The 12,750-nt window shown below is 40.0% G+C and overlaps 1 protein-coding gene across 5 annotated transcripts in view; it reads left to right on the top strand.

The window, feature by feature from the left end:
- The window catches only part of LOC115168268 (ephrin type-B receptor 2-like), a 57,339-nt gene that overhangs the window by 34,607 nt on the left and 9,982 nt on the right, over positions 1 to 12,750 (top strand). The gene's annotated exons all lie outside the window — the stretch shown is intronic.

Here is a 12,750-nt window from a genome sequence, read left to right on the forward strand (position 1 = left end):
TCTGGTGAACATTCCTGCAGTCAGCATGCCAATTACACGCTCCCTCAACATTTGAGACATCTGTGGCATTGTGTTGTGTGACACAACTACACATTTTAGAGTGGCCTTTTATTGTCCCCAGCACAAGGTGCACCTGTGGAATGATCATGCTGTTTAATCAGCTTCTTCATATGCCACACCTGTCAGGTGGATGGATTATCTTGGCAAAGAAGAAATGCTCACTAACATGGATGTAAACAAATTTGTAAACAAAAATTGGAGAGAAATCTGCATTGTGTGCGTATGAAAAATGTATAGGATCTTTCAGTTCAGCTCATGAATCATGTGACCAACACTTTACGTGTTGTGTTTATATTTTTGTTCAGTATAATATGGTTGGTTACATAAGGTTACTTAAAGCAAAAAACGAAAGTCGAGTGGTTGGTCAGGGTGGATGGGTCGGCAAATTACAACATTATTATTATTATTATTGGAGCGTCTCAGATTTACATTTACTATGTTACGTCTACACCTGAGTCCAGGTTGCATCCTTACTTTCAGAGAGATCTCACTGTTTGCCAAGAAAGCACTATCCCTGTTTCTTCCCTTACCCCTAGTGTAGGGAAAGACAAGGAAAATGTCAGTCTTACTCTCGCTCACACACACACACACACACACACACACACACACACACACACACACACACCAGTGATGTAGTGTTAAAAAAAATAGGTGTGTAAACGCTGATCGCCGTTCATGGTGAGTAAAGTAACACTCCCTATACTTTCAATAAAAGTGGGTTAACACTCAGGCAAAATAAAAAGGTGCGTAACCGGTCTTTATGTGTTTATTCTCCACTGCACCACTGTCACACACACACACACACACACACACACACACACACACACACACACACACCGTTAGACACATCTAGACAACAGACCATTTTTTCCCTCTGTACCGGCGGATATGATTCCACTGAACGAGTGGGGAGTAAGAATGAAGAGACTTTTGGCAGCGCCCTCCCTGCTGCCATTGACAGAATCTAAATGGGGGGAGCTGATGGATGGAGATGGCTAACATCCTCAGCTGCCATGCGGCAGCAGTATGTCTCACTCATTTCCCCCCACAATAATCCCCTATAATTCCTTGCTTTAATGGCGGCCATAATTTACTAATTATGAACATGGGAGGGCTCATTTTCATGTGTCCCTGGTCATTTAATTAGAAATATCAAGCTCTGCTAATGAAGCCCTCGACGACCCATTCTGCTATGTTTCACGGTGTGATGGTTTGTATCTTTGGGGGGAGGAGCATTTAAATAGCCAGGGGTAGCCAATGATATCACTGCACTTTAGTCATATTGTTACACCCAGTGATACCCAGTGACATTTTGTTTAGTCCTTCAGGAAGTCATTATTCCAGAGTCCATTTGTGATTGTAATTTGACATGGCAGGCCTCGTATGACAATTGAATGAAGACAGAGACTTCATATCACCATCATACTTACTTTTATACCTCATACTTAGCTTTTATATATAGTCCATAGCCGACTCATATGAGCTCCAAAAGTATTGGGACAGTGAAGCATTTAGTTTTTGTTTTGGCTCTGTACGCCAGCACTTTGGATTTGATATGATACAATGACTATGAGGTTAAAGTGCAGACTGTCATCTTTAATTTGAGGGTGATTTTCATTCATTTCTATTGGGCACAAAATAATCTGAAACACAACCAAAACAAACAGCAAATGCATCCAAAATGCATTTGCGTCTAATCATTGCATTCTAGGATATAGGAACAAATACTAAACTTTTGACTATTTTAATACACATATAAGTGCATTTGTCCCAATATGTTTGGTCTTCTAAAATTGGGGGACAGTGTACATAAGTGCTGTAATTTCTAAACGATTCACCCGATATGGATGAAAATACAGTCAAATTAAAGCTGCTAGTCTGCACTTTAAACTCATAGTCATTGTATAATTTCATCCGAAGTGCTGGAATACAGAGCCAAAACAACAACAAATGGTCAATATCCCAATACTTTTGGAGATCACTGGATACTTCCAGGTTTATGTAAGCTATGTTAGGACCAGAAATGCCATATGTTTGGAGGAAAGACATGAATAGAGATTGCATTACCACAGCTCCTCAGTCCTACATCCTGAAGGCAATAGCACATACTGTAAAATACAGTCTGTGATATGACATTTTGGCCATATCGCCCAGCCCTACATACACGTAGGCATTTACACTGTCCTGTGGGGAAACCAGGGTTATCTCCTGCAACAGTGGATCTTGTCCTGTGAGTTTTGGCTTCTACTGAGAATTCAATGGTCATTGAACATAATGATAGAGAGAGAGTAAATCAAATGCTCAATTAGGTTCCTCTCATTACGTTGTAAATTCTTACATTGTAAATTACAATAAAAATTCTGTACACATTTGTAGAGTGATTTGCAAAGAGTACACTATGCTTTATGTGAGAGATGTGCATGACTGCTTCTGTACATGCAACATGGCAACACCCTGTAGTGTTTACCCCTCTTTCTCCACCCAACAGACAGATGGTCCTATGGAATGCTCTGCCACACTCAGATTATTGGGTGTAAAATAGTCATTTGAGGCAAGCCATTGCAAAGGAAGTCTTTCTGAGAATAAAATGTCGTACTATGTTAGGGCAGACTCCCAAGCCCAAGCGTTTACTAACGGGTCAGGAGATCTGTAAATGCATGAGGGGTAAAGACTGTCCTCTCAATTCCCCACCAATCCTACAAACATGGTGCATTAGACTCCCTCAGAAACTGAGTTATACACATCCCTCTTTTTCTCTCTTGCTCTCTCTCTCTCTTTCTGTCCTCCCCCTCTCTCACACACACAGTTGATACAGATGCGACCAATATATTGGCACCTTGCACAATTCACTATTTCTTCAAAATTCACTATTTCTTCACTATTTTTCTATTTCTTTTTTGGTGCTCATGCGTATTTTCAAATATACAGCAACAAGAAAATCTTAACTGAACTTTAGATTTTTAATTCACCAAAATGGCCTGGACTAAATTATTCAAACTTCAAATGAATGTTGTTGGAGGCAAGGGATTCTCGTTTACTGGTAATTTATTTGTGGTAAGTTGCAGGTGTCTACTGGGTTAAACTAGCCATTCAACTAGTTTTTGAAAAGACAAATCAGAACATTCTGCTCCATTGCACTGCATTGTACATGTCTTGGTTGCCAATATATTTGACTGCATCTGTATGTTTGGACTTACCCACAGTGTTCAAAGATTCACAGGGCTGGCTATGTAGAGGAGACAGAGTGATAATGGTGGAGGTGGCCTATCAGGATATTGCTTTCAGTACCCTTGCCACTCCTGAAATCAGCTTCTCTGATACAAGTGCCTCTTCTTCGTCTCTGACAGAGCCTATTAGTGCAGACTGTGTGTTGTGTGTGCATGCAAGTGGGCCTATTTATAGCCTATATGGTCGGGAAACACAAACAGCTTCTCACCCTATTACGAGAATGTCCCCTCAGAATGTTAGCAGCATTGCATGGCACTGGCTTTTCTCTATCTGCTACTGGACCAAAGTCAGGCACTGTTTAGAAATTGACCTTTGCTACATGTCCTGTTTTGTTAAACTCTTGATAAGGGCAAAGTAAATTGTTGACGGCTCCAGAATAGTATGCCACATCAGGTTGACTCATTCATTATTTCATTTTGTAAAGAGAAAGTGTCTAAAAGAACATGATTATTTAGGTGTTTTCAGTTTCAGTTTTTACTGTAGCATCACATAATGTAAGCCAACACTTTTACATTTTTTTTCAATATATAGATATTTTGTAAAGTGACATGTCTATTCCCATATGGCATATACCTAATTAAGCACTTAAAATCGTATAGAGTATTTGTAGGTTACATGCACGTATATCTCCATATCGATTCTATTTCAAAACCTAGTTCGATTTCATCTTTCTAACTTCCAGTTCACATACAGTAGAATCTCCAGCCTAGATATCCTGTCAGTGTCTACATTTCCTGAACAGCCTGATAGGACAGAGAGCCAAACCTAATCTCTGCTGATTGGTGGCTGTCCACACAGTTGTTACTGGGGGAAACCCCTTTTGATGGAGTGCAGGTGTTCCGTTGTCATCGCCGACAGACTCATTGATCAAAGGTTTCTCGAGGAGCGGAGCTGTCGTCCCTCCGGCTCCAGCTGCCTATCCAAGGATCTGCCTCGAACAGACACTTCCTGTCAGTGGCGATCTCACTTCCTCCCAGCTCTCCTTTCTCTCTGCCGGGCCACGATGAGAGAAGTTGGGCACCAGAACGAGACAAAGGAGAGAGAGAAAAAACATTATTTTCCTCTCTTATCCGCCCTGTAACATGCCCTGGACTCAATATTTGTAAAGCATTCATTATTTGCGGTTGACCTATTCATTATGAAGTGATGTACACCCGATAATTACACACCCTCACAAAAGTCAGAAGTTTATGGACGTCGTTGACCATATAGGCTAATTAATGTAGCGTGGCTGGGAATAGCCACACAGAGGAGTGGGATGTCCTTGTGTAACAGTGCCAGTAAATGACAGTGTGCTCACTGCTCTCGCACATCAACTCACACCTGCTCAGATAGGTGCTGCCAAAACCACATTGATGGGAGCAGAGGGGCACACACCCACAGCACATAAAGCCATTGAAGTGATAATGACAGTCGTAACAACATCAAAAACATAATCATAATAATGATAATACTTATAGAGTGATTATCATAAATTATGCTCAAACTTAACAGAATATTGATAGTTGGATGGGAGGGTTGATCACAATACATTAAGTTAGATAAAATCAAATGAAAAAGCTTTCAAAGGGACTCGCAAATAGAAACAGATTTTGCATAGTTTCCCTGTAAAGAGAGTGACAGTATTTTGTAGCTTTCACCACAGTAACCAGTGTTTTTGTGGCAGCTGTGGACTCCAATGAGTCAGCAGTGAGTGGTGTTAAGTAAAAATACTTGAAAGTACTACTTAAGTCGTTTTTTGAGGTATCTGTACTTTACTTTACTATTTATATTTTTACTTTTACTTAACTATATTCCCAAAGAAAATCATGTGCTTTTTACTCCATACATTTTCCCTGACACCCAAAATATTTGTTTAATTTTGACAGTAAAATGGTCCAATTCACACACTTATCAAGAGAACATCCCTGGTCATCCCTACTGCCTCTGATCTGGCAGACTCACTAAACACAAATTATTTGTTTGTAAATTATGTCTGAGTGTGCCCATGGTGGCTATCCATTAATAACAATAAATAAATAATAATAATTTTAGCAATTCCATTTACTTTTGAGTATATTAAGTATATTTAAAACCAAATACTTTTAGACTTTTACTCAAGTAGTATTTTACTGGGTGACTTTTACTTGAGTCATTTTTTATTAAGGTGTCTTTACTTTTACTCAAGTATGACAATTGAGTACTTTTTCCACCACTGTGAGTCAGTCACTAACATACTCATTGAACCTTCCTCTGGTTCTTTATGGATGGATGGTGTATTTCCTCCATAATGATCATGTCATATTTTATACACACCATACAGTATAATACATACGTTGGTTTAGCCGTGTAAATAGCTTTCAATACTCCGAATTGATACTCTATTTTCTCATGTTTTGAAGGGAACCATGTTTTAACACCTACTCGCCAGGGGCGAAAATCTAATATCAACTTTGGGGGGGACAATTACATGAAATTTTCTCGAGCAATTCCTGAGGGGGACACCAAAAGTAGTGCTGTAACACAGCCTACATTGTAATATGGTAAATGTATATTGAGGAACCAAAGAAATAAGGTGTTTGCCGTACTCCTAACTACCGGTACCCAAAACTACACAACTACTCACAACAGCAATACCATTGCCTTTAACAAATCTTAATTCAGTCACCAGTTTAAGTTGAGAGTGGGGGTATCCATGGCATTTTCCAATTATGTTCCTATTTTACAAGTAAAAAAAATTGAGAACCTTTCATAATGTTGCCAAACAAAGACTCAACAAACTTACCTGAGACTCCCTGTCTCTGCCAGTCTGTCCCTGCATATCTGTCCCCAACTCTGCTGTCTGTGTGCCATCTGTTGCCTGCTCTGCCTAATGACATCATTGTGAAACATTTCCATTAGAATTTCATTTCTTTCTTATGAACATTTTATCAACTAGTCTTTGAGATATTAGGCTACTAGGGTTCTTACTTTGCGTTTTGGTGTACTGAAAAATACTCTGATGTCCGTCTTTTATTTTCTGCCATTTTTCTACCTGGCTGGCTGGCTGGCTACACACACACAGTGTGTAGGTTATTTACAGTAGGAGATGGGCTTCTATCATCTTTTATCATTCTATTTGGGCTTTGATCTAAAAGGTAGCTAGCAAATGTGAAACGGATTAAAATGACAAGAGTTGACAGCTGTATGAGTTCACCATTTACACAACATATGCTGCAACCTTTTGTAATTTTAATAGTTTGTTTCATATTGGCTGGCTTCCAACAATAGCTGAATTTGCAAAGCTAGCGAGCACCAATTCAGTTTCAGTGGTGTTTGCTATAATCTTTGCTACCCGGGTTAAATAAAATAAATAAATAAAAGTTCCCTTGCGACAATTTAGTTTTTGCAACGAGACCATTAAATATATGTAAGACAATGGTAGAAGAGTGTAGTTCTGTTCAGTTTGGACTTCAGTTTATCGCTAACCTTATCACAGGGACTTTGAAGCACTAACTTACATCATCTGCATGCTGATCTCAGAATAAATTGACGATAGCAAAGAGTCCATCTTTGACGAGGCCACATAAATGGAATAGGTACTAGCTAGCTTAATAGTTAATATTTGCGCGCTAGCTCTGCATATTCAGCTAGTGTGTGTGCGCGATTGACTGGATTAACCTCATGTCAGTTACGTTCATTGAGTGCCTTTCAGACAGTGGCTACAACCCCTCTGTTACCTTGCCAGTGGATCAAACCATTGTGAGGAAAAGGGTGGGGGGGAGTCGCAATCTTTTGAAACTTAAAAACGCGCTATTAAGTGTCTATAATCAGCACAATTGCTTTCATTGCGTATTATTTAAATTACATAGTTATGTTTCAGTGATATATTGGGGGGACAAATCATATTTTTCCCAGGATGGGGGGGTCGTGTGTCCCCCCGTCCCCCCCGCGATTTCCACCCCTGCTACTCGCCACACCTTACTTCAGTGGGAATGCCAAAGCCTCTGTTTCTACGTCTAATATGATTTGACACTGTTCTCGTGGTCACACATTTACGGATCACTCACCCGTTAGTAGACAGACAGACAGACAGACAGACAGACAGACAGACAGACAGACAGACAGACAGACAGACAGACAGACAGACAGACAGACAGACAGACAGACAGACAGACAGACAGACAGACAGACAGACAGACAGACAGACAGACAGACAGACAGACAGACAGACAGACAGACAGACAGACAGACAGACAGACAGACAGACAGACAGACAGACAGACAGACAGACAGACAGACAGACAGACAGACAGACAGACAGACAGACCACAGTACACTAGTAAGACCAAGAGATCTAAAAAGCACAAGTATTTTTTTACAATAACAGCAAAAAGAACAAAAAGAAATGGGTTCTTTTTACAGGTGACAAAGGAAGCAGGAAAATGACCTCTTGAGACCGGTATCTCAGGCGCCGGAGAATACTGAAATATTAAAGGCAAACACAGATGAATAGATATATGAAAAATGGAGTAGGTGTTCCCTGAATGGACAGTTAACACTACTTATTTCTTTACTCAGGGCATGAAACTGCTGAGCCATAAAAGTACAATCAGCTTGATGTTAAAGACAGCTCTATTCACAACCGTATATGAAACTGCGTTTTGTGTGTGTGCGCCAATAAGCAGGAAGGTTCTGATTAGGTGACCGTATTACCGCCCCACCGGCGGTCACGTGGCATGACGTCAGTCAAATTCCACGTGGCCGTTTAGTCACGGTAACTAGGCTTCTCCAAGCTCTGATGATGCTGATGGTCATTAGTAGCCTACCAAACTTACTAACTTCCCTGGTAACTTCCCTGGTACCCCGCACGCTATTGTCCCTGTAATCGAAAATCTAATCAAACACTTGATAGCCCATTGCTCAACATTTCTATAGGCAATGCAATTGTGTGAGAATACCGAGTGATGGCCTTTATTAAAAAGAGGAGGATCCCATCAGCTTTCTATAGGCTAGACCTACTATATTTATTTCTCAACTTTCCTAATATTAAGCACATTGTTTCTCTTTACAACAGGAGTAAATCCTACCTGGAGGAAAAGCATCCTCCATTCGCTATTTAAGTGCATAGACATGTCATTTTCTACGCTGCCCCTGTTTCGAGGCAGGTGCATGATAATGGTCCATTATATATCAAAACAAATTTCACACATATATTATTTAGTATATGTAAAGACAAGATTAAATGAAGAATAGTGTGATAATATTAGCCTATCATTTGTGAATTATGCCCAGCTTAATGGAAAACAGCACGTTTCTTTTTTATTTGCAAATCATAGTCACACACCTCATATAGCCTTTTTTTTTAAATACTAAAATGTATCCCTTATTTTACCAGGCAAATTGACTGAGAACATTCTCATTTACAGCAACAACCTGGGGAATAGTTACAGGGGAGAGGAATGAGCCAATTATAAGAAAGGGATGATTAGGTGACTGTGATGGTATGAGGGACAGCTTGGGAATTTATCCAGGACACCAGAGTTAACACCCCTACTCTTACAATAAGAACCATGGGATCTTTAGTGACCACAGAGAGTCAGGACACCTGTTTAACGTCCCACCCAAAAGACAGCACCCTACACAGGGCAATGTCCCCAATCACTGCCCTGTGGAATTGGGATATTGCTTTTAGACCAGAGGAAAGAGTGCCTCCTACTGGCCCTCCAACACCACTTCCAGCAGCATCTGGTCTCCCATCCAGGGACCAACCCTTCTTAGCTTCAGAAGCAAGCCAGCAGTGGGATGCAGAGTGGTATGCTGCTGCCAAAATATTTAGATAAAATATGTTAATTAAAGTGGCCAAGTAACTTATTAAAATGAAGCACATTAATGTGCTTTACAACGGCTGTAGAGCCTAACTGGCATACATACACAGCGCGGGAGTTTCACATTTGGGGAAGATCATTTCACCATAAAAATGCACCTTTCTAATAAAAACATTACATGCATAATTGCATTTGTGGTCACTTTTGAGAATGGTGTTTTCCTGCTACTGGAACATACGCGCCTATAGCATACTGCCATGTGTGCATTGCTGCAGTTATAATGTGAAGAAGTAGCCCAATAGTTGATCAACATTTTAAGCTAAACGTTCTCATCTGTTGCACCAGGCACATTGTTTAAAACAGGTTTTTTGATGCTGGTGGTTGTATTCATTTGGGATCTATTGCATCTGACTATGGACGGTGGAATATGTATTTCTCTCCCAGAATAATTGGGTATAGTAGATTGACATAGGCTAGTGCTTTTGCTGTTCGTTAGGCCTACTCATCTTGTTGGCTGACGAAAAGTAAATGTGGATAGTTCTTCCAATATCTTCAATATGCACCTCGGAATTGGATAAAATAATATAATATAATGCCATAGAACTGCTAAATGAACTATTGTAGCCCACAGCCATATGGCATAGCCAGATTAGGGCCTAACATAATGACAACTCAGAGTATGCTATTCTGTTCTTCTGAAATAGACATTTTCTTCATATCATGTTTCTTTAGACCTGTCTAAAATAAATGATGGATTTATTGTGATGGTGTAGGTTATATTACATGGCTTTATTAGACTTTTAAAATGTAAATGTTCCAAAGGTCTACATCGGTGGCTTGTAGGTTCTGTGTGGAAGCCAGGAGATGCTAAATGTGTTTATGTTAATTAATGGTCAATTATAGTGAGACCGCAGTTATTTACTTGACAATCATTGGCTGACAAAATTTCATGACCTCCACAGCCCTAATTCTGATCGAGCCATTCAGACACATTCTTTTATTATTATTGTACAATACCATTGTATTTCATAGTACTTCACCATTAAAAACACATGATTTTATTTAAGCAACTATTAATAGCTTGACATTTCGGCCTGATGATGGCCTGAAGTGGCCGCCCCACCACCGTTGTTATTGTTTTTGTTGAGGAGCGTCTCGCAGCATGGTAAAAAAAAAAGCAGTACGATTGCGCATGCGATAATGTCAGAAGGGGAAAAACTGTTTGGTGTTTGCACTAACTTCTTTGTCTTTGCAATATCGCAAACGGGCGTGGCTGTTTCACCATTAAGGATTACAGATTTAAATAACATTATATGTTTTTAATGGTGAGCAAGCATTGCACCTTTTCTTTTCTTTGTATTTTATTATATTAGATGAGTTTTTGTTTATTAGTCACATGCACAGGGTATTTGTAATTGCAGGGTACAGTGAAATTCTTAGAATGTCCCAGAGGGAATGTCCATAGGGGGAGCAGCAGGGAGGGATATGAGAAGTGAATGAAACAAGGATGATACAAAATTTGGTTGCACCTCAGAGTTGTTGGTTGAGCCCCCTCCACTTCTATCCATATTTTACAGTATCTGAAACTAATTTGATAGAGAGCTGTGAATGCTTGGTGATACGGTACACTCATCCATTTCTAACAGGCAAAATCAATGTTCCACCACAAGCCTCAGATGACCCATTTCAGATATGTCAATAGCTCTCCACAAGATTTAATGATGGCTGTTATTGAGCCTTTAGTTTGCTATTCATTACTGTACTGTATGACTCATAACACATTTGTCTCTGGAGGGCGGTGTTGTGGGAGAAATAGAATGAGTAGAATGGGAAAAGCACCTGAGACCACTGTAATTTGAATGCATCCTCAGTGACTTCAAAGGGGAAACCCATTCTAGTAATTATATTTCTATGGTGGTAGGATCCAGGATCCAAGATCCAGGGGCTGGGATGACATTGGTCCATACTATATTTGAGTGTGCAACTTTCTTTCTTTATTGAATGACTCTCTGTCATAGAACTGTCAATCCCCTCTCCTTTTTCTCTCCCTTCAGTCCTCCTCTCTATCTGGGTCTAGCCATGGGGGTTCCCTGGGTCCCTCTGCCAACAGACTCTTCCTTTTGTCTCGTCACACTGGCTGTCCTTTGACCGCCTAGGATTCCTAGAGCTTCTCATTGTGGAAGTGGAAGACAGGACAGTTATTCAAAGAGGGGTGACGTGAGATACCTCCCACTGGGCAGAAACTGGTTGAATCAACGATGTTTCCATGTAATTTCAACAACAGAATTCAATGTGAGGACATTGAATCAACTTGGAAAACTGATTGGAAAAAGTCATCAACTTAAGGAATTTGAAACCTAAATTCAATGACAGCGTGATTTTTTGTTGTTGATTTCATATTGAATTAACGTTAGTTGAGAACTCAACCAAATGTAAATTGAACGTCTGTGCCCAGTGGGTTTGTTAGGGAGTGTTTGGACCTCTTGGGAAATGAGACAAAACCTAAATGAATTCAACAAGATGAAACATGTTTTAAAAGAGGCAAACACTCTTTCAATACAAGAGAATAATGTGGTGATAGTGGGTATAATAAATATACTACTGTATATATTTGTTCCCACTGGCATGACACAGACTGGATAAATGCACCCCAGAGAGGTCTGGGATAGACTACCACGTCTCTGCCAGTGTCAGACAGTCAGAGTATGTGTCCCAAGTGGCACCCTATTATTTTATAGTGCACTACTTTTGACTAGATCCCTATGGGCCCTGGTCAAAAGTAGTGTACTATATAGGGAATAAGGTGCCATTTGGGACAAATCCAGAAAGTTGTGGATGTGCCAGCCAGGCATCTAATTACTTTCACACCATCTTGATTGGATTAGCTTGCAAAGCTGGAGGCTGCAGTAACCTTTACACATTTATTTTACCCTTATTTTACCAGGTAAGTAGACTGAGAACACATTCTGATTTACAGCAACAATCTGGGGAATAGTTACAGAGGAGGGGGGATGAATGAGCCAATTGGAAGCTGGGGATGGCCAACTGACTTGCCTAGTTAAATAAAGGTTAAATAAAATAAAAGTTGGTATTTCACCTCACTTACCCCTGCTTCAGATGACACACTCCATGGTTTTTGTAGGATATTGGTTAGCAGTATGTGCTGTTTGGAACAAAGGGTTCTACACAAACTACAAGTGTACAGTGAGACATTGTAGGAAATCACGGAGGAGAATATATGATGGAGAGTAGTAGCCTCCTATGGTGGTAATATTTTGCTAACGATCCCAATAAGATTTGCTACCAATCCCATTCTCTCTCTTTAAACCCTATTTCAACACAGTACTAGAAGTCTCCTTGACTATGCCTCACTCTGTTCTTCCAGAGTTTCAAATGCCATGAGACAAAAACCTGAATAGCAACAAGCCTCAGACTCCTGGAAGTTATATTTTATTAACCATATGAAGAAGGACATGCCAAAGCTTATTATGTCTGCATTTCAAGACCAATATATTCTTATATGTCTGGGAATTTGTCTTTCTATCAACTCTGTACCCTTTTATCTCTCAAGCTGTCATGTTGTAAAATGTCTGGAGTATGCCATTTTATGTCACTTTACTATAATAAGTTCATTCATAACTCTCTCTCTCTCTAACTCCCTCTGTCTTTCCCTCTC

The sequence above is a fragment of the Salmo trutta genome, chromosome 30 (genome assembly GCF_901001165.1).
Source record: "Salmo trutta chromosome 30, fSalTru1.1, whole genome shotgun sequence".
Lineage (NCBI taxonomy): Eukaryota > Metazoa > Chordata > Actinopteri > Salmoniformes > Salmonidae > Salmo > Salmo trutta.